Source organism: Cebus imitator, unplaced genomic scaffold (genome assembly GCF_001604975.1).
Source record: "Cebus imitator isolate Cc_AM_T3 unplaced genomic scaffold, Cebus_imitator-1.0 Scaffold95, whole genome shotgun sequence".
Taxonomy (NCBI): domain Eukaryota; kingdom Metazoa; phylum Chordata; class Mammalia; order Primates; family Cebidae; genus Cebus; species Cebus imitator.
The window spans coordinates 1,888,946-1,916,679 of record NW_016107410.1 but is presented as its reverse complement, the minus strand read 5'-3'; the positions used below and the strand labels follow the sequence as shown (position 1 = coordinate 1,916,679).

General features: G+C 36.7%; 1 protein-coding gene and 1 long non-coding RNA gene across 2 annotated transcripts in view; one reads left to right on the top strand and one right to left on the bottom strand.

The window, feature by feature from the left end:
- Positions 1 to 27,734, top strand: part of DPP10 (dipeptidyl peptidase like 10) — a 1,448,345-nt gene that overhangs the window by 714,676 nt on the left and 705,935 nt on the right. The window lies entirely within an intron of this gene.
- The window catches only part of LOC119472343, a 23,292-nt gene continuing 11,579 nt past the window's right edge, over positions 16,022 to 27,734 (bottom strand). The window contains exons 2-3 of the long non-coding RNA XR_005201481.1: positions 16,604 to 16,773; positions 16,022 to 16,352 (exon numbers count right to left, since the gene is read on the bottom strand). This is a non-coding gene — a long non-coding RNA (uncharacterized LOC119472343). The remainder of the gene's footprint in view (positions 16,353 to 16,603; positions 16,774 to 27,734) is intronic.

Sequence of the window (27,734 nt, the reverse complement as noted above, 5' to 3'; positions counted from 1 at the left end):
TGTCTGGACCAAATGATTTCAAACTCATGCTTCCTACAGCTCTCCACTGTGAAAGAGGCTTAAAGAGAAAGGATCACTTCAGTTCAGGGTACAGCCTCATTTTTTTCCTCTGCTGTTCACATATTAATAGGAACTTGACATCTGTCATACCTCCTTTTACAGATGAATGTAGGGAGGGTGGATGATAATGCACTTCAATATTTATTCAATTTCAAAATGAAAGACAAGTTGAAAATCCTTCATGAGGACTCCGTCCACGGAAATATGAGAGCTGTCTATCTACCATCTCTAACAGATTTTGGCCTTTGTTTATTTCTGAAGCCCTTACTTCTCTATGTATTCATTAATATAATTTTTGTTTATGTTTTCTCATACATACTATGATTCCCTTGAATGTCCAGAGAGCCTTGTTCTGTGCTCTGCAACAGTTAAATAAGAATTTAATATATGCGTTATATATTACAAAAATTACATATATAAATTTAATAGATGCATTATATATTGTATAAATTCTTATTTAACCTGAATATGGTTAAATAAGAATTTAATATGTAAATTCTTATGGTTAAAAAATTTAATATACAATTAAAGAATTTAACCATATGAATTTGGTTAATATATAAATTTGGTTAATATATAAATTCTTTAACCATATGCAGGTTAAATAAGAATTTAATATATAATAAATAAAATTCTTATTTAACCTGCATATGGTTAAATAATTTATATATTAACCAAATTTATATTAAATGCTTAAAGAATATATCAATTATTTATAGAATGCATTCTTCTTCCTCCTTGATATTCTTGCCATGCCAAACCATCATGATTTCTGTCATTGTCAAAGCATATTCTTACTTTGCATTTACATTGATTACACCTGATAGTCCATTTTGCTGAGTCATCCTACTGTTCTCTGTGTCATTACTTCTCATAGTGTTGCAAGGGGACCAGCAGTGTAGGTATTCCCTGAGAGCTAGATGGAATACAAAATCGTAGCTCCAACTCTAGACATAGTGATTCAGAATATGCATTGAAACAAATGCCCGTGGCAATTCTTATGCTCATTAAAGTTGGAGAAGCTCTACTCTAAGTCTTGCCTGGATTTTTCACGTGGCCTTAGGCACATGGCACATAGACGTCATTCTCTCTCAACTTCTCCTGTTTTCCTGAGCACTGACTTCAACATTTCTCTTTTTCCCTTCAGCAGGTGCACCTGCTTAGAACTCACTAAACCATCTTCACAATTAATTTTCCACCTAACCAAAATGCTCCTATCCATATAGCTCTACTATCACTCCAAAAATAAAAGTTTCATTGAGGCTGTCTCCCCTATAGCTAACTAGCTCAGATGGAAGTCCTTGTCCTTCAAAATTCTCTGACTAGTAGGCAATTCCACTTACCAGTCATTTTTCAGCCCATTGTTTTCCTTTTTGTTCCATCATTTTCCTGAAACTTTTTAAGTCACACTTGCCTAAAATTGTTGAACATACTAAGCATTCTTTGAACCTCCGTTGTCTGATCTCTCTGTAATCTTTGACACTGCTGCTGGTAGCTTCTTCCTTAAAACTCTCTTTTTCCTCAGCTTCTGGGAAATAATCCTCTTCTGATTCCACAAAGACTCAGATGGTTCTTCCTCATTTCCCCACCTTTGTATTCCCATCCAATGGATATTATCCATCCAACCATCCATCCATCCATCCTCAGTTTTCTTTTTTAATCTCTGTATGCATTTGCTATAAAGGATGCTTCTGACTCTCAAGACTTTAACCACCAGATTCGGAGCTACTGGTTTCTTTCATTGGTGACCACACATTTTCTCGCACACGCCTCTCTGCAGGTGAGATATCGCTCCCTGTCAATACAACCTACACTAAATTTATTTTCTCCCCACTTCTTCCATTTCATATTCCTTAGCTGGGCTGGTATAATTGAAAAGTCTTTCTCAACTCCTACTTTCTTTCTGTACAGATCCAATTATTCCCTGGATTCTACTAGTCTCACTGTCTTACAACTCTCAAGTGTCTCTTGCCTTTCTATCACAGAGTTACCCACTTAGTTCAGCATTTCATCATTATTTCTTGCCTTCACTGCAATAATGGTCTCCTAGTAGGTTTTCTTGCTTCTTACCTGCAGAGTTCTTCCTAATCAGTTTTTCTTACTTCCTGCACAGTGAGATTCCTTTCCCATATTGTAGCCATCTCAATGGGTTTGTTCACATAGGTCTACCAAAAGCAAGAAAGTGCTCCTGAGGTTATACCAAGCTGAAAGAACTGAAAGGTGAGTAATTCAGTTGAGATGCGGTTTTTCAGATAACACTCCTTTCCAACATCTATGAAAATAGACGAACATAAAGCAAAACTAAAATAATAACAGATAGTCTGGGCACAGTGGCTCATGCCTGTAATCACAGCAGTTTGAGAAGCCAAGGTGGGTGGATCACCTGAGGTCAGGAGTTCGAGACCAGCTTGACCAACAGGGCAAAACGCCGTCTCTACTAAAACAAATTAAAAAAATTAACCAGGCATGGTGGCACACACCTGTAATCCCAGTTGCTCGGGAGACTCAGGCAGGAGAATCACTTGAACCCAGGTTCACTGCAGAGGTTGCAGTGAACCAAGATCATGCCACTGCATTGCAGCCTGGGCAACAGAGTGAGACACTGTCCCCTACAAAAGAACAATAACAAAAAACACAAAACAAACAAACAACAACAACAATTCTGATTTGGAATTTGTTAAAATAGTTTTGTCTTTAGACTTGAAGTCTTTGTCTAAAGACTTGAAGTTAGCAGAGAGAAATGTTCAAGTTGAGATTGGGGGTGTTGTAAAGACTAAAGTTTCTGTTATGTAGATGAAGCTTCCTAAGTTGTAGCCCACCAAGAGATAGATGAGAAATGTGTGTTTTTGGAATTTGAAAGTTGTCCAACTCTTACTTAACCTTTTCTAGATCTGAGAAGGGTCTGGAAAGGGTAGGCCTGGCTGCATTAATGGAGATTCTTTACCGGTGCAAATTTCTCCCACAAAAGACAACTTTGCAGAATCATTTCAAAACATGTCAAAGAAATATATTTTGTAGTAAAATATTTTATTTCCTTCAGGATGTGCTTTCTCTCATTTCTGTCATAAGATGTCATACCAGACTCAGGTTGGAATTTAGCATTTTATTGCCACAAGGATTCTGTTTTGTCAGTCTTATGATCCCTATTTTAACTTTAATGCTGATCACTTGTGCCTAAGCTTCAAAAGGGAAGGGTTATAATGAGGTGTGTCCAGCCTCCCTTCCAGCTATAGCTGGGAATTCAGGTTTTCAGCTCTTTCTGGGGTCCCCTTGGCTAGGAGGTAGTCAGTTCAGCCAGTTGTGGGAGCTGAGGATTTTATTTATAGCGTACAGACTTCAGAAATAAATCCTACTAATTGCCCATCCTATTTTGAGATGGTTCATTCATATATGAAAAACTCCCTCTTCTTTTACATCTTTGATTTATACCTAAAAACTCTGTGCAGGGATGATTTCTGTCATTCTAGAATTTTCCATGCCTCAAAATAGGTTAGAAATTTCCTTTTTCCAAAACTACCTCTTCTGAAAGAGAATTTTGGAAACTGTCTTATAGTTTGGATTCATGGGCAGGGATTTGGAAAAGAGATTTATTCCAGGAGTTTGTGAAGAATGCTAAAATATGAACAGAGCAAAATCTCAAAATAAACATTTTATGAGCCCCAAGCAGAAATTAGAATTACTAAAAAGGCTCCTCAAAATGTTCAGTATTAAAGCTAAGCCCCACAAAACCAGTAATCCACCCTCCTGATAGACAAGAGCATGTTCTGGGACAAAAGTCTGTAGCAATTGGTTGTAATTACTATGGGGCATTGCCTAGAATGGAGGTGGCATACTGAGCCTTGGATTCATGTTTAAGCACTTGGTGGATGCAGCAGCCAGTTTACCATGTTTATCTGACCTGGATTGGGCAGGCACTATCCCCTTTACACTTGTTATGTGGAGCAAATACCTTTTATTTTCATTGTATGCCTTATTCTACATTAGAAATGTGTTATTATATGAAAAAGGCCAATTTATTTGAGGAGGTACAGGTCTTCTCTCTGTTAATAATAGGGGTGAAAGGAATTCCAGGCAGCAGACCTGGCAGCTTCTTGAAGTAAGAAACTGTCTTATTCAAATCTGTGTCCTCAGGGCTTGTCATATAGCAGGCCCTCTACATTTATTAACGTGTGAATCTATAATTTGTAATGACTAATTCTGTGTGTCTATAATAAACAAATAGCAAATATGAAAAAATGCTGAAACCAACATGAATTATCATGTAGTTAAAACAAACAAATAAGAATGTAATCATCCAGATTTACACATACAGTTACTGTCTTGGTGCTTATCTGCTTAGCAAAGATTCCAGAGATCAAAGATGATTGCTTCGCTGATATCATTTGATAAATGGGAAAATGTCTTAATATGACTATGTACTGGATGACCAATAGAAGAATGGGTATTTAAACTTGTAATTTCATTATCTTACTATTTGAATGGTTAGAAACATTCCATCTAATCAAAGCAGTAGACAGACGTTTTTAATATACCCTTATTAAACCTTTCCATGTGGACAGATTGGGGGACATGTTCAAAATGAAGTGTGAGTAAGGAAAACTGGAAGCCTTATTACATAATCCCTATATCATTTCTGCAAAAGTAAATGTACAGTGAATTGTTTCTCATGTACTCAAATACAGAAACTAATGTACAATTAATTAATGCTTTATTTTGCTTTCCTCAATGCTAAAATGTAAATATGTTTATACATTAAAAATAATATTAATAGGTAATCCTTCTGAAAAACTATATTAGGCTGAGTGTAGTGGCTTACACATGTAATCCCAGCACTTTGAGAGGCCGAGATGGGTGATCACCTGAGGTCAAGAGTTTGAGACCAGCCTGGCCAACATGGTGAAACTCTGTCTCTACTGAAAATACAAAATTAGCCAGGCATAGTGGCTTATGCCTGTAATCCCAGCTACTCAGGAGGCTGAGGCAAGAGAATTGCTTGAACCTGGGAAAAGGAGGTTGCAGTGAGCCAAGATCATGCCATTGCACTCCAGCCTTGGCAACAGAGTGAGAATCTGTCTCAAAAGAAAAAACAAAAAGCAAACAAACAAAAAACAAAAAAGTAAATTGTCCGGGAACATTTCTGTTTAGAAAATTTAAGATCAAGGAATTGAACTAACTTTGAGTACTTACTGGAGTCTAAGAACCGTTATTCATGTAATTAGATAAGTTTTCTCATTTAATGTTTATAAAAACTCTATTGATAAGGAGTTATCAATAGAGAAAAATGAGGAAAAATAAGTGAAAATAACAACTGAGCACTTAACGCCAAGAACGTTATCAGGCATTATGGGATATCTACTATATAAAGCTTACTTTGCAGATGAGGGATGCTGCTCTGGGAAGATGAGTGAGTTGCTCACAGAAACGCAGCTCTTAATTGCTAACGGGAGAAAATAAAGCTTTGCCTACTTTACTTCAAGGCTCAAGCTGTTTGCATAATGTTGATCTACAGTCTTTAAGATGGGTAAAGACCGTTATGGACACAAATGAGCTAAACTGCTTATCTATTTGTATTTTAATCAGGCCTGTCTGCAGAGTTACCTTCCAGCTATTTTGTATTTACCCCACAATTCCTAGCACTGTGTTCTACCGTCCATGACAATCAATAAATGTTTGCTCAACTGATAGATGGACCTTGGTGTGCCATTAAGGAGAACTTGACACTCTACAGGAATTGCTTTGTCCCCATGTGAATAGACAACTGGTTATGATAAACTTTTAAAGGAAAATAAAATTACTCTTCCCTGAAACCACATCTAGTAAAAATGAGATGTTATGATTATTTGGTTTGGTTTTGAGAATATTGATCTTACATACAGTTAAATAAATAGCTGAAAGATTGGAAATAACATTAGGGAAAGGATCCTTCATGAGACATGATAAAGAATAATATTTTTTTGTTATATACATTTAAGTACAAATTTACAGAGATCCTTCTGAATAAACAATTGATTTATTTGTAAGTTTAAGTACCCATTAAATATTTCCTAGTAGGCAGCTTCATCTATATGTTACTTGTCAGTAGCATTACCTCCAATAAGCATAACTATGTGGACCCTTTTCTTTGGAGATGAGGAATGGAGGTGATGTTTATTATGCATTTGGTGGCTGACTAGATGGTGCACGTAAACTGCCTGATGTTGATATTCAATACAATCATGAAATATGTGTTACTATGATCACATTTAGATGGAAAAACTGAATCAGGAGGAGGTCAGGTATATTTCTTGGCTTAACTGTCTAGTACATGTTAAAAGCCAGAATTTAAATCTACGTGTCTGATTCTAAAAATCTTTGTCCACTCTGCTTCTCTCATGTTACCTCCAATAGCTCAAAATATAAAGAAAGCATAGTGACGCAAGTAGGGCCTTTATCTAAAAAGATCAGAGTAATAGCATAATGGATAATAAAATATTTACAATATCAACAGGGTCAAGGATAAGTGCATTTTTAGAAAAAAAAAAAAGGACTGGAAGGAAACACTGCAATACAAACGGTAGTTACGTTGCATTATATTACATTTTGCTATTTTAGTAATGGAAATTTTTAAACTTACAATAAAGCAAGATAAGTGCATTTTAGGACAAGGCTTTACATCAGATGAAAGATTTCTGGGAGAGAATCAGCAAGAGACCATTCATGCAGCCTGGAAAGAGGGAGGGAACATTCCATACTGCTGCTCTGACAGAACACAAGCAATGACACATGGCACTAATTTGTGAAATTTCACTTTCATTTCAAATCCAGGTTAGGAAGAGTAGTCATGGATGTAGGAGAGCTCTGAGAAGGCTTCCACCTATTAGCTCAAACTGGCAGGCAGGTACTAAACTGATCCAGCAGGCAGCATGCTAGATGTTGGAGATAGAGAGTTGAACACAGTCAGTGCAAGTAAAAGCAGCATTAGGAGCGTGCTTTAGGCTTCTGCTTCTTTATGGATTCTCTGAAGAGGGGCACTTGAAATGTACATGAGCAAATAGAGCCTAATAGCTTTTCTACTTCCTTCTGCATTGCTTTTTAACCTTCCTTCCTTTCTAATACGTGCATCCTGCATGAATTCCCCATCTACCTTCTTGCATACTGGCCCAATATAGAGAATATATTAATTATTACTTTCCTTATAATAGCACCCAACTAATCTGTTTTATTCAGAAACTCAAGTTTTATATTCCATTTTCAATGCCCAGCAAAAAACAGAGAAAGCCTCAGCATTATGAGTGCTGCCCCAAGAGATAGTAGGTAGAATGGCCCATCTGTTAAAATACTGTTCATAATTCAAAATGGAACATTTTAAAGCTCAGTGAAATCATTTCTGGTCTCCAGTACAATGAACTTCTATTCTCTTACCTCCTGGAGAGGTTGACCTGAACATGGAAAATTGGGGCCTTTTTGGTTCTTGCAGTGAATATAAATGGTGATGTCAAATCACCATCTTGGCCCAGGAGATAATTTCCTGTGAGTCCTTGAGGCTGGCTATTCAATCTAACGTGTTTTACACATAAATCCAGACCATTCTGCAGAAGGTTTCTTGGCTTCCATCTTCAGGATCAAAAGCAAGTTTCCTCATGGTTTGTGATTCTTATGCCAAGAGTGAATGTGTGGGAAGGTCATAAGCAGTAGCAAAGCTGCCTTGAACTTGAGCAGTCAGACTTGCTAATTTGACCTCCTACTGTCATTTAGAATCTTCTGCCAGGAGAGTTGTTTTTTTTTTTTTTTTTTTTTAAAGAAGTAGGAGACAGATAATTTGCTTAATTATTTGTATTTAGGAAGCTGAAGGAACAGAGAAGAAAAAAATACATGTCTTGTTTTCTGAGGAATATGCCATGGATGTATATTTAGGGAGCAAAAGAGCAGCTACCTGGTTTATGCTGGAAAACAAAACATGTAAATACTAAACATCATGCAGCAGTAGCCATGAGGAGGATTCTCTCTACATACCCAATCTTCCTTCCTTCTTTTCTCCTTCCCTTCCCTTCCCTTCTTCCTTTCTTCCCCTCTTCCCTTCTTCCCCTCTTCCCATCCTTCCTCCCTTCTTCCCTTCTTCCCTCCTTCCTTCCTTTCTTTCTCTTTCTTTCTTTCTTTCTTTTTTTTTTTCAGAGTCTTGCTCTGCCACCCAGGCTGGAGTACAGTGGTATGATCTCAGCTCACTGCAACCTCCACCTTTTGGTTCAAGCAATTCTCCTGCCTCGGCTTCTCAAGTAGCTGAGAATACAGGTGCCCACCACCATGCCCAGCTAATTTTTGTATATTTAGTAGAGATGGGGTGTCACCATGTTGACAAAGCTGGTCTTGAACTCCTGACCTCAGGTGATCTGCTCACCTCGGCTTCCCAAAGTACTGTGATTACAGGTATTAGCCATTGGGCCCGGCCTGCATACGCAGTCCCTCTAAGCACCCCTACATGTCTTTGATTCTCCATCAGAGAAAATGTGTTTACATCTATGAAAGGAAGAGTGTACCTAAGTGTGTTCTGTCTCAGTGTTTCTGTGATGATATGGATGTGCTATTAAAATATTAGTAACAAATGGCAATGTTTTCCTAGCCTTGATGTTATTCTCATAGTATTTATTGGTCATGTGAACTGGGCAGAGATGTAGCTACAAAGTAAGGTCATAATACTTCAAAAATTACTTAAAATCTCATGTATATTTTCTCAAGAGACGCCCTCAGGCACTTAGAACCAGTGCATTTCTATGTAATGACCTATTCTGCCAAACATGGCTCTCCCATTGCCCAGGTCAAAAGAGATTAAAAGGGGAAATGCTTCTAACAATCAGCAAAGGCAAAACTGCAAAGGGATGGAAGAAAAAAAAACATAAAGCAGACATAATGATTTACAGAGCCAAGCAGTCTGAGGATATCTATTTGAGAAACCAATAATTACAGGTAACAAATAATCTTTGGAGGAATAGCACAAACATTGATGTTTCAGAGGTTGACTCAAGTCATAATATTTAAAATCCCTAGTGTAAGGAGGCACAGAGCAATATAGTTTTAGAAAATCACCCATCTAAATTATATTTTAAAGCATTTTCGCTTAATGATGACATTCCTTTTACCAATGATGTAGACTACACTAGTTGTACTTCCATTTAGATGTGATTTAGAAGTGATACAGCAAACTACCTTCCAGGTACACCTGTGCTATCAGACTATTAGAATAAGATCCAATTCAAAGTTCTATTCAGCGTTGAGACTTAGGCAGCCAGTATTCACACCAGGTCACATTTAGCTCGGACAGCTTTACACAGAGAAATGAAGGTTATCAACGTAAAGATACAGATGTTCAGAGCTTAAGGAGGAAAAGTAGATGATGTAATATGAGGACTGAAAGAAGCAGTGGGGTGCCTAATACTGTATTGAGATAAATATTACAAAACTGAAACAAAGACTTTTTAAATTCTAATTTGCATTTCCAAAAGTTATATGCACAGATACTTGCATTGCTTCATTTCCTCTCTACATGGGGGTCTGGCTGGCTATCTGGAGGAAAAGAGAAAAGCTTATCAATTATTTTTTTTAGTGCCCTATTGAACACATCACTGCATTTTAATCTGGGACAGATGGTGGAAAATGGCATCCGGTTAATCAGGGGTTCATAGATTATTTAGTGATACAACTTAACTGTGCTGATGAAGAAATGAGAAATTGTGTGTCTTCCCTAGAGCAGCATTATAAAGCATCCTTCCTGGTGTTTAAAATTGATTGTGCATTATATTGGTTAAAGAGTGGCATTTGAAAATAAAATTAGGGCTGATTTGCATTTGTGTTGAAATAGTTGCACAGGCATTTGATAAGAATAGTTCCTTTTTCTTTTAGAACACATTTAAGATTTGCATTTATTTATGTTAACTCAATGTTTTATTCAACATTGTTTTAAAAGACAAGACAAACATGGATATAATTACTCACAAAGAAAATAACTCTTACGAGTTAGAATGATTACTATGTATTTCATTTGGGAAAATAAAACATAATGTTTTTTTTATTAATTAGAACACAAGCAATACCTCAGTAAATGTACCAAGGTAATTCAATTTTATAACTGACAATTTTAAAAGGCATTTTGAAACATTATATATTATTAATTTTTACATCTAGAATTGCACTTGTAGATGTTATCAGAATAATTGATCAATATCTATTTATTAAGATTTAAGCTCCATGTCTTTGTTGCATTATGTTTAATTTATGTGTCTTTCCTTGATTCACAATCTGTAGTAAATTCTTATTGCTTAGATCTCGGCAAAGTGTCTTTAAAATTATCAATAACTTCCAGGCAGTAAAAAGAAAATGAATTGCATATTGATGGTAAAGGAAAACAAACTGCTAAATGTGATGCACACAGATTTATTAACTAAATAAGTCTTCATTCTTCCTCCACATATGATTGATATTTATAGTCTTTCTAGAAAATTCCATTTTCCAAGAAAATGTTTGCAAAGATATTTGTGTAGTAATTTAAATGGTAACTTTTCCAGTAATTATAATAGGGAACTTGGAAATATACAAAATAATCATCGTATTTTATTTATGGTATATCATATCATCTTTGAAAAGGAACTCAGGTGACTTGGTATTTAAAAGTTTCAATGTTTTAAGTGAAAAATATATTGCTATTGTAGAATTGGTCTTGTAAGATGGTGTCAGAGATAAAAATAATAGAAAAGTTCATAGATTTTGTTTTTAATTTTTAAGTTACTTCATGTAAATCATCAATGGACTCTAGGAAGACATAACCCCTCCTTCCCCAACCCACACACATCTTAAAACCTTTACATTTTAAAAGGACAGGCAAATATTACTGAGACAGAGAAACATATAGTAAGGACCTGGTTGCAAATCTAACCATAATCATCCAGAAAGATCAGTTATAAAATGGACATTTTGGGCTGAGTATAAATGGTTAAATAAATTAAGCTTTGTCAGGTAAGAGAGGGAACTGAGTTTTGAAATAGGCCAGAGATGAAAATCAGGTTTTGTTAAACACCTAGAGATGCTGCAATTGAGTAGCCTGCAATTGAAAGGTAGATCTAAGAAGTAAAAATACTAAAACAATACTAAAAAAAAAATTAAGATACTACTTTGTTATAAAATAACTTGATGATTCTGTGTTAATTATACATGAATCAGTCTCCTACCATCAATACAATGAACTTCGTTAATGAACTGACTCTAATGTGTGCTTCTTTGCCCCAAATGTTATAGGACAGAATATCTAAGGTTTAAAGGTGAATCCTATGGGAGAGGGTATAGCATTCACATATCATGACATATGTATGTTCATTCTATGCCCCATAAGTGGCAAACAGCATTCTGGGTACTTAGGGCATGAATGTGAACAAAATAGACAAAAGCTGTGAGGTGTGGAGTATATATTACAACAAGAGAAGAAAAAGGATAATCATATAAACAAATAAATAAACATGTTCCAGATGGTAATAAATTTTATAAAAATAATGAACCAGGATGAGGAGAATAGAGAATACAGGGATGCTATTTTAGAGAAGGTGATCAGGAAAGATCTTCCAGGCACAGTGACATTTGACAGAGACTTACAGAAAGTAAACAATGAGCTATATGGATGTTCCAGGGAAGTGCATTCCTGGCAAAGGAAACAGCAGGGATAGCTCAGAGAATTTTTGTTTAAGAACTAGTAAGGCAGGCAGCAAGTGAGGCTGCAGGGCTATGGGCAGAAGGAGGATGGTAGAAGATGATGGCTCAGAGCTGGTGATAGCAAAGAGGTGAGATCAATCACAGCCTTTTGGCCACTTTAAGAAATGTGGCCAGTCTATCAAACAGGAAAAATGTGGCACATATACACCATGGAATATTATGCAGCCATCAAAAACGATGAGTTCGTGTCCTTTGTAGGGACATGGATGAATCTGGAAGCCATCATTCTCAGCAAACTGACACAGGAGCAGAAAATCAAACACCGCATGCTCTCACAAATAGGTGGGTGTTGAACAATGAGAACACATGGACAGAGGGAGGGGAGCACTACACACTGGGGTCTGTTGGGGGGAAATGGGGGAGGGACAGCGGGGGGTGGGGAGTTGGGGGGGATGGCATGAGGAGAAATGCCAGATATAGGTGAAGGGGAGGAAGGCAGCAAATCACACTGCCATGTGTGTACCTATGCAACAATCTTGCATGTTCTTCACGTGTACCCCAAAACCCAAAATGCAATTAAAAAAAAGATTGCTGTCTTCTTGGTGAAAAGGCCCTTTTACCGTTTGAAATGTCTTTTTAACTCTGATGATTTCCTTGTTTTGAAGTACATTTTATATAGTAAAGCCACCCCAGCTTCCCTGAAAAAAAAAAAAAAAAAAAAAAAAAAAAACAAGAAGAAACTTGGCTTTTCCTTTCACTGAGGCAAGAGGCCACTGGACAGTCTTGAGTAGAGTGATGTGATCTGGTTTCTCTTTTAAATAGTTTATTTTGGCTACTCTGAGGGAATTGAAAAGAAGGAAGGGTGTAGAAAAGGACAGCAAGCTTTTGTAACAACTCGGACCAAGGGTGCTAGTAGCTTAGACCACATTCTTAGCAGTGGTAGTGAGAAATCAGCACCTATCCTTATCTGAGAGTCAGCGGGATTTGCTGAGAGACTGGGTGTGGTGTGTGATAAGAGAAGTGAAGAGAAGTAATCCATGATGCCAAGTTTTCTGATGCATGTCATTAAAAGGGTGGGGCTGCCATTTACTGAAATGGAGTTGATCATCGGAAGAAAGTAAACCTGAAGTCCGTTGGTGGGGGCATAATTATTTTGAGATACTTATTAGCTTTTCAAGGACAGATCAAAAGATGTGAAATGTTTATCTTGAAAAGAACTAAAGAATTAATGGACTAGAGGAATATGGTAAGATTACCAGATAAAAATCACCAGAGTTTATGAATTTCCTCCAGTGGATTCAGAACTCCACCAGAAATGAGAACAATTGCATTAGAGCAAGAAGATAGTGATGTTTGGTGAAGTGTTAAGGCTTGGAAAAGTTACTTAGTAATATTTTATCGTCTATACATGATAGGGGTGGGGATATTATGGCCAATTGTGTGGCTTGGAAAAGTTCCTTACTTGATTCTCATTTCTTCTTCTCAACATGCAGTTCATATAAATGCAGAAGAGAACATCTCTTTCAGGTTATTTCAGGAGCATTCTCAAACTAACACCCAGAAATTGGCAATTTAGGAAGGGAAGAAAGAAATCTTCACCAATTACCTGCTATGTTCCAGACACTGCTGGCTGCTTCACACATATTACCTTAATTAATCTTTCGGACACATTTTTGAGATGGAAACTCTTACTTTCATTTTAGGGGTGAAGAAAGTACCATAAGGTTAAAGATGCATCTGCTTAACATAGCTAGGCAGGGATAGAACATGGAATTTGCCTTACCTACAGTCACTTCTATCTGAAGAAGTTGAAAAACTGCCTCCAAATATTTTGGTATGGGATGGGGTACAGAAATACTTGCTAATAACTTGTTTGACTGCATTATGTCTATAGAAGAATATATTAAATTCAGAAAAGAAATAATTTTAGGAATGTAAGCTTTATGAGGATTTAGTCCATGCTATCTTATATACAGGTGTATTCTATTAATTCACTCACCTAATATTCATTTGGTGCTTACGATTAGAAAGGAGGCTTTTTGTTTGTTTGTTAACTTGTTCGAGACAGTCTTGCTCGTGGCTTAATCTCAGCTCACTGCAACCTCCACCTCCCCGGTTCAAGCAATTCTCATGCCTCAGCCTCCCGAATAGGTGGGACTACAGGCATGCACCACTATGCATGGCTAGTGTTTGTATTTTTAGTAGAGACGGGCTTTCATCATGCTGGCCAGGCTGGTCTTGAACTCCTGTGATCCGCCCACCTTAGCCTCTCAAAGTGTGGAGATTATAGGCATGAGCCACTTTATGGGGCTAGACAAGGAGTTATGTGCTCCATAGTTAAATAAGATACAGTTCCTGTTCTTGAGGATTTCCTATTCTATATAGACAGCCAGATAATAGCATACTGTTTCTGCTTTAAAGACTGTACTCCTCTTGCCTGTTTAATATTCATCAACTGCCTATAATCCTGGGCTTTGCAAAAAATCATTCACTGCTTTTTGCAGTGATCAGTTAATCAAGCAGAGCCACAAAAGGACTCAAGCAAGGGTAGTAGAAGGCTGGCTTCTGGAACACAGGAAAAGCCTCTGTTAGCCAGAGCCCAAGGTTCTAAATGCAGACGAAGTCAAAGGCTGGGAAGAAAGCAATGTGTGTTCATAGATAGCATGGACCCAGGAGATCAGCCCCAGGGATGGAGATCAGATGGAAGCCAACATTGCTGGTCTGAAGAGAGGCAGACCAAGTTTAGAAATTCAAACACAGAAGTTCAACTGTTTCAAAGAGATTTACTGCAGCTTTGAAAAATATGAACTGAAAATCAGGGTGAGTGTTGCAGGGCCCACAAGCTCCCAGAAAAAGATAGGGAAGCACTAACTGGGGAGACTGTGTGTGACTCCTCAGGCTTCAGACCTGTCTGAAGATGCTGTATATCTTTCTCTATCAGGATCTAGGGAAGATAAGATGTTCCCTAGGAATACTTACTGCTGCACCAGGAGGAAGGGACAGCCACAGTGCCCAAGTCCCCAGTTCCAATAGCCCTTGAGGATCCCTGGTCTACTGCAGCTCATCTTTCAAAGCTGCCTCACGCTGAGTAGTTTTTCTCTCTCTAAGAGGGGCCTATTACCCTTGCTCTTGGTGGTGAAGGGGTGTCCTAGATTTGCCTAGTTGTCTGGGTTTGGAGGCTAGATCTTGGATTAGAGTCAAACTTCAACTTTTATTAAGGGGCAAGCCTCTTGACCCAAATTTCGTTGGTAAACTCTTATTCCTAGAAAAAGTACAGCATTGGGCTCCCTCTCATTGACCTTTTTATTCTGGAGATTCTAAGCCTAATTCTTCTCCCAGCTAGATTGACATGTCTTGGGATATTACCTGGGTCTGGGAGGGATAATAGGCCATGTCAGGATAGCAGTGGATGAGCATGCTGCTGTGAGGCTGGCTGATGTGGCCCTGGATAAAGCAATAGGCAGAAGGATACACCATTCATACCTGCTGGTAAAGTCCATTGGTAGCCCATGGCTGGGTAGAAAAATGATAGCCCCTTTCAGAGGCTGGAAGTTGAAGTATTAGTTAGAAAACAAGAATATATATAGGTCACTGGAAGTGATGATTCATTATGGTTATTAAAACGACAACAATGACAACCTGCAGGCTAAGGATATCTTTAAGGTATTGTATAATGCCTGAGTAGATAAAATATGAGGCAAAATAAATGGCAGAGAATAAGTGGATCTGATTAGTGGATGACTTACTATCCAAGATGTAGCATAATTTCCACAAGGCTATAAATTCTAAAATATGCAGTTAATGCCATAGAAAACACAAAAGTATAAAATGCACTGGGATCTCAATATGCCAAATGCACTCCAGAGTCCAGTGGGGTTGATCTTGCTGAGGATGGCCATGCCTCAACAGAGTTTAGTCTCCTAGGCCTCAGGTTATTTACATTATCTGATAGCATAAAGGTACGTGGCATCATGGAATGAGCTGGGTACCACGTTGGAGAAATCTCCCTAGATACCCAAGGGTCCCCTAGCACATCTCATTGTGTTTGTATGCCACTACCAGTAGAGAACAGAGCAATCTCAGATGCAGCCTCTGCCAATATCGAGATTCCTTCAGCCAGATCTTTATGTAGTCTCAGAAGAATGGAATTTGGTTTTTTGTATCCTGGTCCTAGATCTACTTCATACTGTGCTAAGCGAAGTGGCTAAGAAAATGCAGAATTCTTTCAGACTGAGATCTGTTACGTTGCACTATATCAGATAATCATAAGGACTGTGTACAGCATAGGGTAGAATTCACTTGTTTTATTTTTCAACGTTTAACACAGTGAAATATTTAAACATAAATTATTGGATTGGCTCACTCATTTATTTGCAAGGAAGCTCCTGAATCACTGTATGACCCTCATGCCCCACCAACTCATTCCTGAAACTTGGAACTGAAGCTTTTTTTTTTTTTTTTTTAAAGAAATACCAGTGCAACAGAAAAAAATGCTATTAGGCTGGGAACAATATAACTTATTCTGACCCATGCTTCCCTCTCTCTGGAATTGCTCTCTACGGGGAATTGTATCTTGTTCTTTGGCCATTCTCATGCAGTGACACTGTTCCTTCCGCATGCACCTGTTAGGATTCAGAACAAGAAGTCACTTAACTCTTGTTATGTAGAATAGTTAAAAGTTCACAATTATTCGGGCACTTGTAACTTTGATGTTTTTAAATATAAGAAACATCTGCTTGGAATCTGACCCACGTTTGTATTTCATGGGTCAATCAGAAAATTAGGCAGGGTTTTAAATGATGTTTTAACTGCTGTGCAACGTGCAGGCTAAAACCCTTCCTCTAGCTGGATGCTTTAAAAAGAAAGAACTCACCCAATGTGGCTGCCTTCTTCCAAGTGTTGACTCCTCTCCAGAATTTGCCTGCTTTTGTCACTCGCCAGTGCCTTCAGGTAGTTGTTTTTGTAGTTTTTCCAGCATTTATAGTTATTTTCTTTGGGAAGGGCAGTCTGATTGAAGCTTATTCAGACATTTTAGAGGCATCTCTGAGGAAACAGGAAGCAAAATTTGCACTGTTAACCCTTTGCTTTGCAATCAAAAGGTTTGTGTTTATTAGATACATACCCCTTTCTTGGCTTTTATTCTTTCCTGAAAGGTATATAAAAAAAATAAAGGAGAAATAAAAAGAAAGGCAAGAAGATGAATGGAAGAAAGAGATGAAAGAAGGCTTTTGATTAATGTATAATAACATTTTTACAATTACAGCATCAGGCAGAATATTTTCTCTTTCCTAAAAGTTTCCAGTTCTCTGCCTATTCATCACTTCCTCCTTCCTTTCAAATTCATGAAAACCGTTCATCCTTTCACTGTCTCTGTAGTTTTGCCGTTTCCAGAATGTTACATATCTGGAATTATGCAGCATGTAGCCTTTTCAGACTGACTTCTTTTACTTAGTAATATGCACTTAAGATTTATCAATGTATTTTAATAACTTCATAGCTCATTTTCTTTTAGCACTGAATAATATTTCATTGTATGGATATACCACAGTTTATTCATCCATTCACCTACTGAAGAGCATCTTGGTTGATTCCAAGTTTTGGCAATTACAAATACAGTGCTATAAACATCTCTGTGCAGGCTATTATGTGGATGTAAGTTTTTAATTTACTTGGATAAATACCAAGAAGTGCAATTGCTGGATCATATGGGAAGGGTGTATTTAGTTTTTTAAGAACTGCCAAACAAACTGATATAGTGGCTGTACCATTTTGCATTCCCACCAGCAATGAATGAGAGTTTTAGTTGCTCCACATTTTTGTCAGCATTTAGTGTTATCAGTATTTTCAGTTTTAGCATTCTACTAGATATGTAGTAATATCTCATGGTTGTTTTAATTCTCAATTCCCTAATGACATATGCTACTGAGAATACCTACAATTTTGCATGATATAAACCACTGCTGCCATTACTTGCAAACACCTAATTAAAACTTTCTATATACTGGGCACTATGTAAAGTACTTTTCATCTATTTTCTCATAAACTTATGAGTCAGAAACATCATTATTATGCATTTTCAGAAAAAAAAACCTCTGAAGCTTAGAAGAGTTAAGTACACTGTGAGTAAGTGTTAAATCTATGACCCTGGGGTCTTTCTGACTCCAAATCTCATCTTTTAACCACTACATACTTTTTTCCTCAAAGTGTGATCCCAAATCTCCTATGTCAAACCAAGTAGGATGGTGATAAAAATTCAAAATCCTGAATTGTACAATATTGCATCAAAATCTTCATGCTGGGTGTAGATCTGGAGTGGGAGAGTCTAAAACACTCAAGATTAAAAGCCACGATACTATCATTCTAGGATTACTCAAAGTCCAAATAGCAGGTTTGATGTTTTGTTCGTATCTTGTATTTCTCTTTGCAGTACATTTATGAAAGCCCTGTTATTTATATAAAATAAATTACACTAAAAACATTGAGAGTGTATCAAATATAGGGTGAATATATAATTTTCTATGTTCCCTAATTAAGGATGCTATAAAGTCTTTTCCTCATACACTTTCACCCTAGAAATAAATTTGACAACGGGGGAAAAAAAACACTCGATTCTGTCAAACATCAACTGTGTATCATTCTGATATAGTCTGAATGTTTGTGTCCTCCCAAAATTCACATTTTGAAATCATAACCACAAAGGGGATTATGTTAGGAGGTGTGGCCTTTGAGAGGTGATTACTCGTGAAGGTGGAACCCTCATGACTGGAATTACTGCCCATATAAAAAACACTCCAGAGCAGTAGCTTGCTCCTTCCCACATACGAGGACACAGCAGGTGCCACCTATAAACCAGAAAGTGGACCCTCACCAGACTCCAGATCTTCCAGAGCCTTGATTTTACACTTCACAGTCTCTAGAACTGTAAGAAATCAATTTCTGTTGTCTATAAGCTACCCAGTTCATGACATTTTTGTTATAACAGTGTATGGGGACTGAGATGTACTTTATGCTAGATAAATTGAACAAAAATCATGCAAAATATTTCTAGCATTTTGACAGATTTCTCTAACTATAAAAGTTTATTTAATGCCTTTTTGTTGGCCAGAAAAACTGCATATCTATTTATGTATTACTACACAATATATACTATATATGCCTGTATAATGTGTGTGTATATATAGTATAGTATACATACTATACTGTAGTATATCACAATGTAGTATAGAGTATATTTCACAGTAATTTTAGGCCATGGAAAAAGCCATTATTGTAGGCACTGTATGAAAACTTAATTTTAATTGTAGTTTATCTTCTGGGATGCATGTGCGGATCATGCAGGGTTGTTGCGCAGGTACGTACATGGCAAGGTGGTTTGCTGCCTCCATTCCCCCATCATCTATATTAGGCATTTCTCCCCACATTATCCCTCCCTACCCTCCCCACACCCTGCTGTCCCTCCCCTAACCCCCCCAAGTGACCCCACTGTGTGATGTTCCCTTTCCTGTGGAAAACTTATTAACTATAATAAACAGACACCTATTTACTGTGAGACATTATTAAGGATATTGGCAATAGAATTCCCTGTGTTCAAATCTCTTTTATGCTTCTAAATCATTGTGGAACTTTGGGCAAGCTTCAGTAACACCTTTTACGTCTTGGTGTAGAAGATTCTAAATGGAGATAAGGAAAGCCTTTACTCTCTAGAATCATTGAATGAAAATAATTAATGCCTAATTCACATTAGGCATGTAATACATGTGAACTATCATTATTTTCACTATTATGATTCTCAAAAATATTAAAAATAGGAATTGACTCAACAGAGTGGTAGAGTAGAAAGAGTGGTAGAATGGTAGTGTGAGACCCAAAAATGTAAGGATATGAATAATATGTGACAGATCCATAGTGTAGAAATTAAACACTCTGAGAATGAAAAACAGAAGAAATCACTTTTCATGGGAGTGGGCAGGGTTTCTTTAAGAAATCTAAATAAACTTGAAAATATTTCTAGGTGAAAAGAATGTACATTTGGAGTAAGTGTCCTAGGGATGTACACATTTAGAGACTTTAGCACTTTTTGACAGATAGGGAAACACTCTTTGGACCCTCAGACACAGCCCATTGTGTCAAGACTTTGTGGTTTGAGGAGAGATGGTGCCAAGGCAGGTGCTATGTAAGAAAGGCATCTCAGGCACATGAGGAGAAGGCATCCTTTCAATACTAATTGAAGCTCAACTCCAATAGCAACCTAGAAGCCCATTTGCAGCTAGAAATTTACAGACTGAAGACTACAGTCTTTTAAACAAGCCTGTCACTGAATTCGCAAAGACAAGAGGCATTGTCACCTGAAGCCACAATTCCTGCAGGCTAAGAAGAGCATTAATCGTTCTCTGTATCACGTAGACTGTTTAGTTCTGCAATAAGAGTGGGCTCAGACTAGGACTCATTGCTTTTTTCAGGTAAATTTGGAATTCAACATATAGACCATAATCTACAATTTTCTCCATAATGCAGGATTGAAGTTAGGTTAATATAATATTTACCAGTAAGGAAATAAGTTAATGGCCTTATGATGAATATCTCAGTGACATAAATCTCCATTCTTCTTACAACCTCTTGAGTTTGTCTTGGTGTTTGCTAACTCTGAGGAGGTCTAAAAGCATAAACAGTGTCTGTATTCTGCTTTCAATGCCATAAACACATTTTGGAAAGGCAGGAGCAATTTTATAGCCGTACATACACTGGAGAGAGAGCATGACCCTGGAGAGCTAGAGGTTTATCATCACTTTAAAAAGTAACAGTTGAGAAGGAATTGCTCTAAGTATAGCCTGTGTCTTTTATTTTATATTTTTTAATAGCTACCACTTATTGAGTGTTTACTAAGAGCCAAGAACTCTATTAGGTACTGCTTAAGCTTTTATTTTAAATTGAAACACAGAAACAGCAAACCACACAAAATTATTATAAAGAAATACTAACTTAACTGCTACACATCACAAAGAATGAACCATTGCTAGCTACCCAGAAGTCTCTATACATCCTCTGTTCTCTCTCTCTCTCCCAAAATAACCACCATGCTGATGTTTATATTCATCTTTTTTTGCACTTTCATGGTTTACCATTTAAGTAAACATCCTGAGGCATTATAAGGTAGTCATCAATTTTCAAATTGATATATTCAATATCATCAACATGTCATCTCCCTTGTCCACACAAACTCCTTTCCCTTAAAATGAATCTGTTGACAAATTTGGGCCACTTGTTGAGTTTGCCCCAGGGTGGATTTGATAAGTATATTAATATAGTCATGGTTCCAATGTACATGTTCTTCTCTTCTCTGCATTTCCAGCAAGTGGCAGCAGGACCCTTGATCAAACTCAGCTTTTTTTTTATCATTTGCAACACTATAGGTAGCTCTGAGCTCTTTCATCAGGAGGCAAATTGATGCTTAACACCTAGGTTGGTTATTTTTTTGGTGATTACAAAATGGTAATACTCGAATTCTACACATTATTTTTGCACATTAGCTCAAATAATTTCATATGTAAGGTAGTGCTTCCTTTCACCTACAATTCGGTTACCCAGTGGTATAACTCCAAAAAAGACAGAATTGAGGTTTTAATGATAGGTTTTTGGTTAATAAATTGGTTCCCCATCATCCTCAGAAGATCAATTAGGATTTAAATTTATCTGATGGATCCCAATGCACTGTAATTTTTATCCTTATTGAAGTGCTATTTTTTTCCTTCTTCATGAGGTCTTTTCAAGGTTAGCTTTTGATTCCTGTTGAACTAGTAGTCTTTGATATTTCCAATGTTAGTTTGTAGCAAAATGTTTCAGATTTATCTGGTATATTTCTTTTCTTACCTCTATATTCAGCCACTTTTCTAAAAACTCTGTTTTTGTTTTGTTTTGTTTAACATCGCAGTCTGGCTGCAAGTGATAATCATTGCTGATACGGTTGTCAGAGTTAGCCCAGAAAAATACCAGACACCTAGTTAAGTTTGAATGTATGATAACAAACAAATAACTTTGGTATAAATATGTCCCAAGTGGCCTACTTGGGACATACTTACACTAAAAAATTACTTGTTGTGTACTTGAAACTTAAATTTAATTGAGCACCCTGCATTTTATTTGACAATTAATTTATACTAGGTTGGTCATTATTAGACCAAGTTAATCTAGGTCCTCTGAGAAGGAGGTGCAAGTAGATGTGCAAGAGAGCTATTGGAGGAAATGTCTGCAAGGAAACAAGAGAAAGAGTAGAGCAACCAGGAATAACCCTTAGACTGTAATGTAGGATTTACTGCTGTGGAGGTCAATGGGAATAAAGGAGAGTTAGCTAGAAAGAATCTCAAACTGTAGTTCAGTTCTAAGAAATACTTAGGATGATTCTCAAACCAAAGCTGTCCAACAGAGGATTCCCACAGCCTATGAAGGGAGCTGCTTCAGTATCTTTGCCACCTGCATTCAGTCATTCATCTAGCACAAGCTGTGGGAAGCATAGCCTCACTGCTCATGCTGTTGTGCATTTGGAATGAGTTAATAATGATATCTCCAAATCAAAATTTCCAATTCAATTTCAGGGCGATTTTTTTTAAAGGAACTTCTTCTATTTGCTTCTTATCTATAGTGAAAATTATACTTCTTAAAAGCTGGAGATTAGTGAATTAGAACATCTCATAATTATTCATTTACTTTTCCAATATTATGCACAGAACAGTCTGTCAGAGTATAACTATCAAATATTACCACCACCTATTATAAATATGGAAAATATGTTTTCTTGCATATGCCATCTCATTCTCTCCATTTGGTTGTACTAAGTCTACATTGGTAGATAATGTAGCTGTTATGTACTCTTTCCCACTTAACACTCCATTTGTCTTATTTGACAATAACTAAGTATATAATCCACCATCATTCTTAGGCTCATGTCTCTCCAGTTCTGGAATGTTCACCATGGTTATTAGTAACATGTGGTATTAGACAATTAAAATGTGTTGGGTCTAAACTGGTATTTATGTAAGCATAAAATACATACAGGATATAGGAAACTTACTATACAATGTAAAATTTCTCATAGATAAGTTTCACAAATATATATATATCAAAATGACAAAATGTTTAGTGTGTTGGGATAAATAAAATATACCATTGAATTAAATTATTCTGCTTCTTTTTACTTTTTTCAGGTGGCTACCAACAAATTTAAAGTTGCATATATGATTTTTGTTATATTTTTATTTAATTATAATGTTCCAGTTAATTTGGATTTCTGAAACTCATTTCTAGAAGATTCCTCAAAAAAGTCCCATGAGGACAATATTCCTTGAGTGATTGCATGTTGGTAACAGTTTTAGTGAATATAAAACCTCTGGTCCATATTTTCTTTTCTTGAATATCTTAAATATGTTATTTAATTTTTCCCCTCCATGATGAAGTGTTATTAATAATCTAATATCAGTTCCTTTTTTCCTTTCCTTTTTTTTTTTTTTTTTTTGAGACAGAGTTTCCCTCTGTTGCCCATACTGGAGTGCAGTGGTGCGATCTCAGCTTACTGTAACCTCCGCCTCCTGGGTTCAAGCAATTCTCCTGCCTCAGCCTCCTGAGTAGCTGAAATTACAAGCATGTGCCACCACGCCTGGCTAATTTTTGTATTTTTAGTAGAGACAGGGTTTCACCATGTTGGTTAGACTTGTCTTGAACTCCTGACCTCATGACCCACCCACCACGGCTTCCCAAAGTGCTAGGATTATAGGCGTGAGCCACCCCTGCCCAGCCTCATTTCTTTTTAAGTCAAGTATTCTTTTGCCCTAGATGCCCAAGTAATTCTTTTTTTTCCTCTCTCTTAATTTTACTTAGTATTGATTGTGCTGTATTATCAGTTACACTACGTGCTTTTTCAGTAAGTTTAAATTGATTTTTTAATTTAAGGTTTACATTATTATACTTTTTAGTATTCAGTTTTTTTCACCCTTGTTTTGATCTCCCATTCAGGAACTCTCATAGCATTCATGGACCTTTTTTTGTCATCTATATGTCACATTTTCTTGAAACCTCTTCCTTTATTTTTAAATTTCTTTTTAGTGTTAAATATTTTTCTCCTTCTCAACTTGATTTCCTTTTAAGTGTTATTTTTGTACTTATATTATCTTGTTTTCCTTCTAGATTAGTCTTTATTCTTACTATGGTGTTTTTTTTTATTTCTAATTTTCTCTTGAGTTCGATCTGTTTTTCTAGTTCTGATTAATATTTTTTTTCATGTGTCACATTATTTTCTTAATGTCCTTTAGCTCATTTAAAAATGGCATGTTACACTTCTGAAAATATTTTGAGCATAACATATTTTGGCAAGCTTATTTTGTCAATAGCAGAAGTTGGCAAATTTCCTGTAAGGTTCAAGACAGTAAATATTTTACACTATATAGGCCATATGGCCTGTCACAAATACTTAACATTGCCATTGTACCATGAAGATAGTCACAAGCAATATGTAAATGAATGAGAGTGGCTATGTACCAATAAAACTTTATTTCTAAAAACAGCATGTAGACTGGAGTTGGTCTGTTGGCTATGATTTGCCAATCTCTGGTCCATAGGAATTTTATTATATGTTTTCTTGTAGCACCTTTGTTTTTGAGGCTAAACTTTACATACATGGCATTTGACCTTGATACTTTTTTGTTGCTCATTTTTGTATAAATTTAGGTTTTTTGAATTTTTAGACAGGTAAAAATTAAGACAGTCTTTTCAACCTAAAGGAGGTCTTTCTTCTCTTCTTATGTAACAGTAAAAAAAAAAATGGCTTGTTTTCATAGATTTCATACATCTGTTTTCCTGGAAACATATTTGTCTGGTTTTTCTCTTTCCTTCATTTTTATTATGTCTATTCTCTTCAATTTTGACTCTACTTCTAGTAGTTTATACTCAGTATGGGGTCCTGTTTTGGAAAAATGCTTGGAGGATTGGTTTCAAGAGTTCACAGGATCTAGACTGCACCAGCCACCTAAGACCTTGACATAGCCCAATTAAGAACTATGAAACATCTGAGATTTACACTGCTTACAAGCTAATGAGTTAATCTACCAGTTTTATGGATGTGGGCAAAAGATATGAGACTCTGAGGGTCAGAGACAAAGACAAAGAGTTTTATTACTCATGGTACAATGAATAGGATGAACATGAGCGCATTTGTGTGAGTTCTTCATGTCCTCCAGTCCCGTTGGGGGAGAGGTTAAGCCAGATGGATGCCTACTCACACAGTAGGTTGCAGTATAGAAGAGGAAACTTGAGCTTAAGGAACCCAAATCTTTTATAATGGAGAGTAAGCATGCTTGTTTTTTGATCCAGAGGAAGACATTATCTTTTTTATACTGGAGAGTAATAATGCTTGTCCTTTGCTCCAGAGGGAGATACTAGTCCTTCTTTCTAGGTTAATTGCTGCACAAATATTCTTTAAAAGATACTATAAAACAAAGGACATTTTCTACTGATAAGAAATGCAGAAATGTGAGGGATCAATTCCCCGTTGGAAAATGGGCTCCCCACAGGGCCCATTTCATTCACTGTTGTAATCCACAAAGCCTCTCTTAGTTCTGTTAACTGTTCTTACATTGGTCCACCGTACTTTCTAGTGAATACTCATTGACTATTTGGGGGTTTCTTTCTTAAATATTTTGGAATTATCAGGTCTGTAATTTGCCCTACTGCTTTCTTCTGCATTTGCTCGCATAAATACCAAGGGCACCCACGCTGTGTGGCTTTTGGTATTCAGGGATTTGTAGAGGTATCTAGTGATTTAGAATTGTTGTAAATGTACTTTTGGTTCCAGTATCTATTTCTCTATCTAGCCTAAACCCATGTTGTCATCACAGCAGCCTATCTTCCCAAAATAGCCCTTTCAAAAAAAGTATGCGAAGCCTGAGTTTACTTTTTTGAAGTCCTCATTTTGAGCATAAACTTTATTTTTCCATAAAATACTTATTTACAAGATCTAAGTCGCATAAAAATACTTGCTTCCCCTCCCCTTCCCTCACACTAAGTGGTACTAAGTTGGCATTATTTTAAGTGGAGGGGCGAATGTTTTCTTTCTTTGCTTTCTGTAACATTCTGCATCTTATTTTCTTGTTATATTTGTGCACCCCATTTATCAGCAATTCCTCTTGCCCTCTTTCCAAATATGTTGTCAACAACTAGCAAACCAGATAAGCAAACTTATTTAATATAAGTGCAGAGGATGTAAAGCAAAAATAACTGTCTTCTGAGATTGAGCATACCCTTTGAAATTTCTGTTGATTTATAGTCCTTTTGGCAGTATACATACAGTCTAGAGAAATTTAAGCTATATTTACAACAACGAATATTTTATTCAATTTCAATATTTCATCAGCATTTTGCCCATTATAGCTCCTCCTCCGCCAAATTCAGTATAGTGTTTATATATTAAGGGAGAAATAAATTAGGGGTGATAGGGCAAACATAATTATCTCCAAATTCCCTAGTGAGATTCCCACACTGGAAGCTTGGTACTTTATAACAGGTAGTACCTGCTCCTAAGCAGTAGAAAATTTCAAGCTTATCTGGCTTTTACTTAATGTTTTAGAACCAAGCAATATCTAATGGGTTCTTGCTCATATCCAGCACTGATATATTAGAGGAATATCGATATTATATCATTCCCACATGTCAAGTAGAGAAAAGTAAAATATGCTAGGAGAACAGAAAGACAGAGAAAATACATTTTCCCTGGATGATCCTGTTCAACAACAACAAAAAATACAAGCATATAGGAAGTGCTAACAGAGCTTAATATTGAGAAGGTGAATAAAGATTATTTTTCAAAGAACATTTTCTCTGAGGTTCCCCCTAATTAGGCAGGGAGACTGATGGAGACCCTACCCACCACCTCCTGCACACACACACGGTTAATGTCAGTCCCAAAAAGAACTCCTCTCCTCTAAGCATTGATATTAGTAGAAAAGATAAGATGCCACATGTGATAATTAGAATGCTGAACAAGCTATTAGGATGGTGCAAAGGCAATGTGGTTTTGTCATTATGATTATGATTATTATTAAGACAGGGTCTTACTCTGTCACCCAGGCTGGAGGGCAGTGGTGCAATCTTGGCTCACTGCAACATACACTCCCTGGGTTCAAGCAATTTTCCTGCTTCAGCTTCCCTAGAGCTAGGATTATAGGCATGTACTACCACACCAAGTTTGGTTTTTTATTTTTTTATTTTTTTATTTTTAGTGGAGACAGGGTTTTGACATATTGGCCATGTTGGTCTCAAACTCTTGACCTCAAATGATCTGCCTGCCTTGGTCTCCCAAAATGCTGGCGCCATTATATTTAATTGCAAAAACTTCAGTTACCTTTGCACCAAACTAAAATTACGAAATAAAGGCATTCAACTGTGAAGTGTGATAGACACTACAAAGAGTGAAAGAAGAAAGTTCCTGTGAAATTGTGATGGGAAGGTTGTGATAGGTGTTGAGTCCTAATAGATCAGTTATATTCAGGAAGATGAAAATGTAAGTGTGTGGGTTCTCTATGTGGAAAGTTAGGGGACCCCTGAAGAGGACAGCCCATCTGTCCTGTGAGACTTTTGGTGTCTTAATAACTAAGATTAAACAGTTATTAGGACATCTTATAAGTATTGCTCAGTAAATCAAGTAGCTAACTGAAGGGTGATTATCTAGTCATTTGATTTGTAAAAACTATCATATCTGTTATAGATTCCCTCCTCTTCCTCCACTGATGCTTACTGTCTAATTGTTAGGTGTAACAAATAATAAAACATTACAAGACAAGGTAAGCTTGCAATTAATTGATACTATCAAATATAACTTACCAACAGAGGAATGAGGAAGTTACACTTTGGACTGTGCATTCTAAAATTATACACATGTATAGAAAACCAATGACAGGAGCAATATTTAGGGCCTAACCAGTGGGATTTATGGCATTTCATTTCTTTTTTTTTTTTTTTTTTTT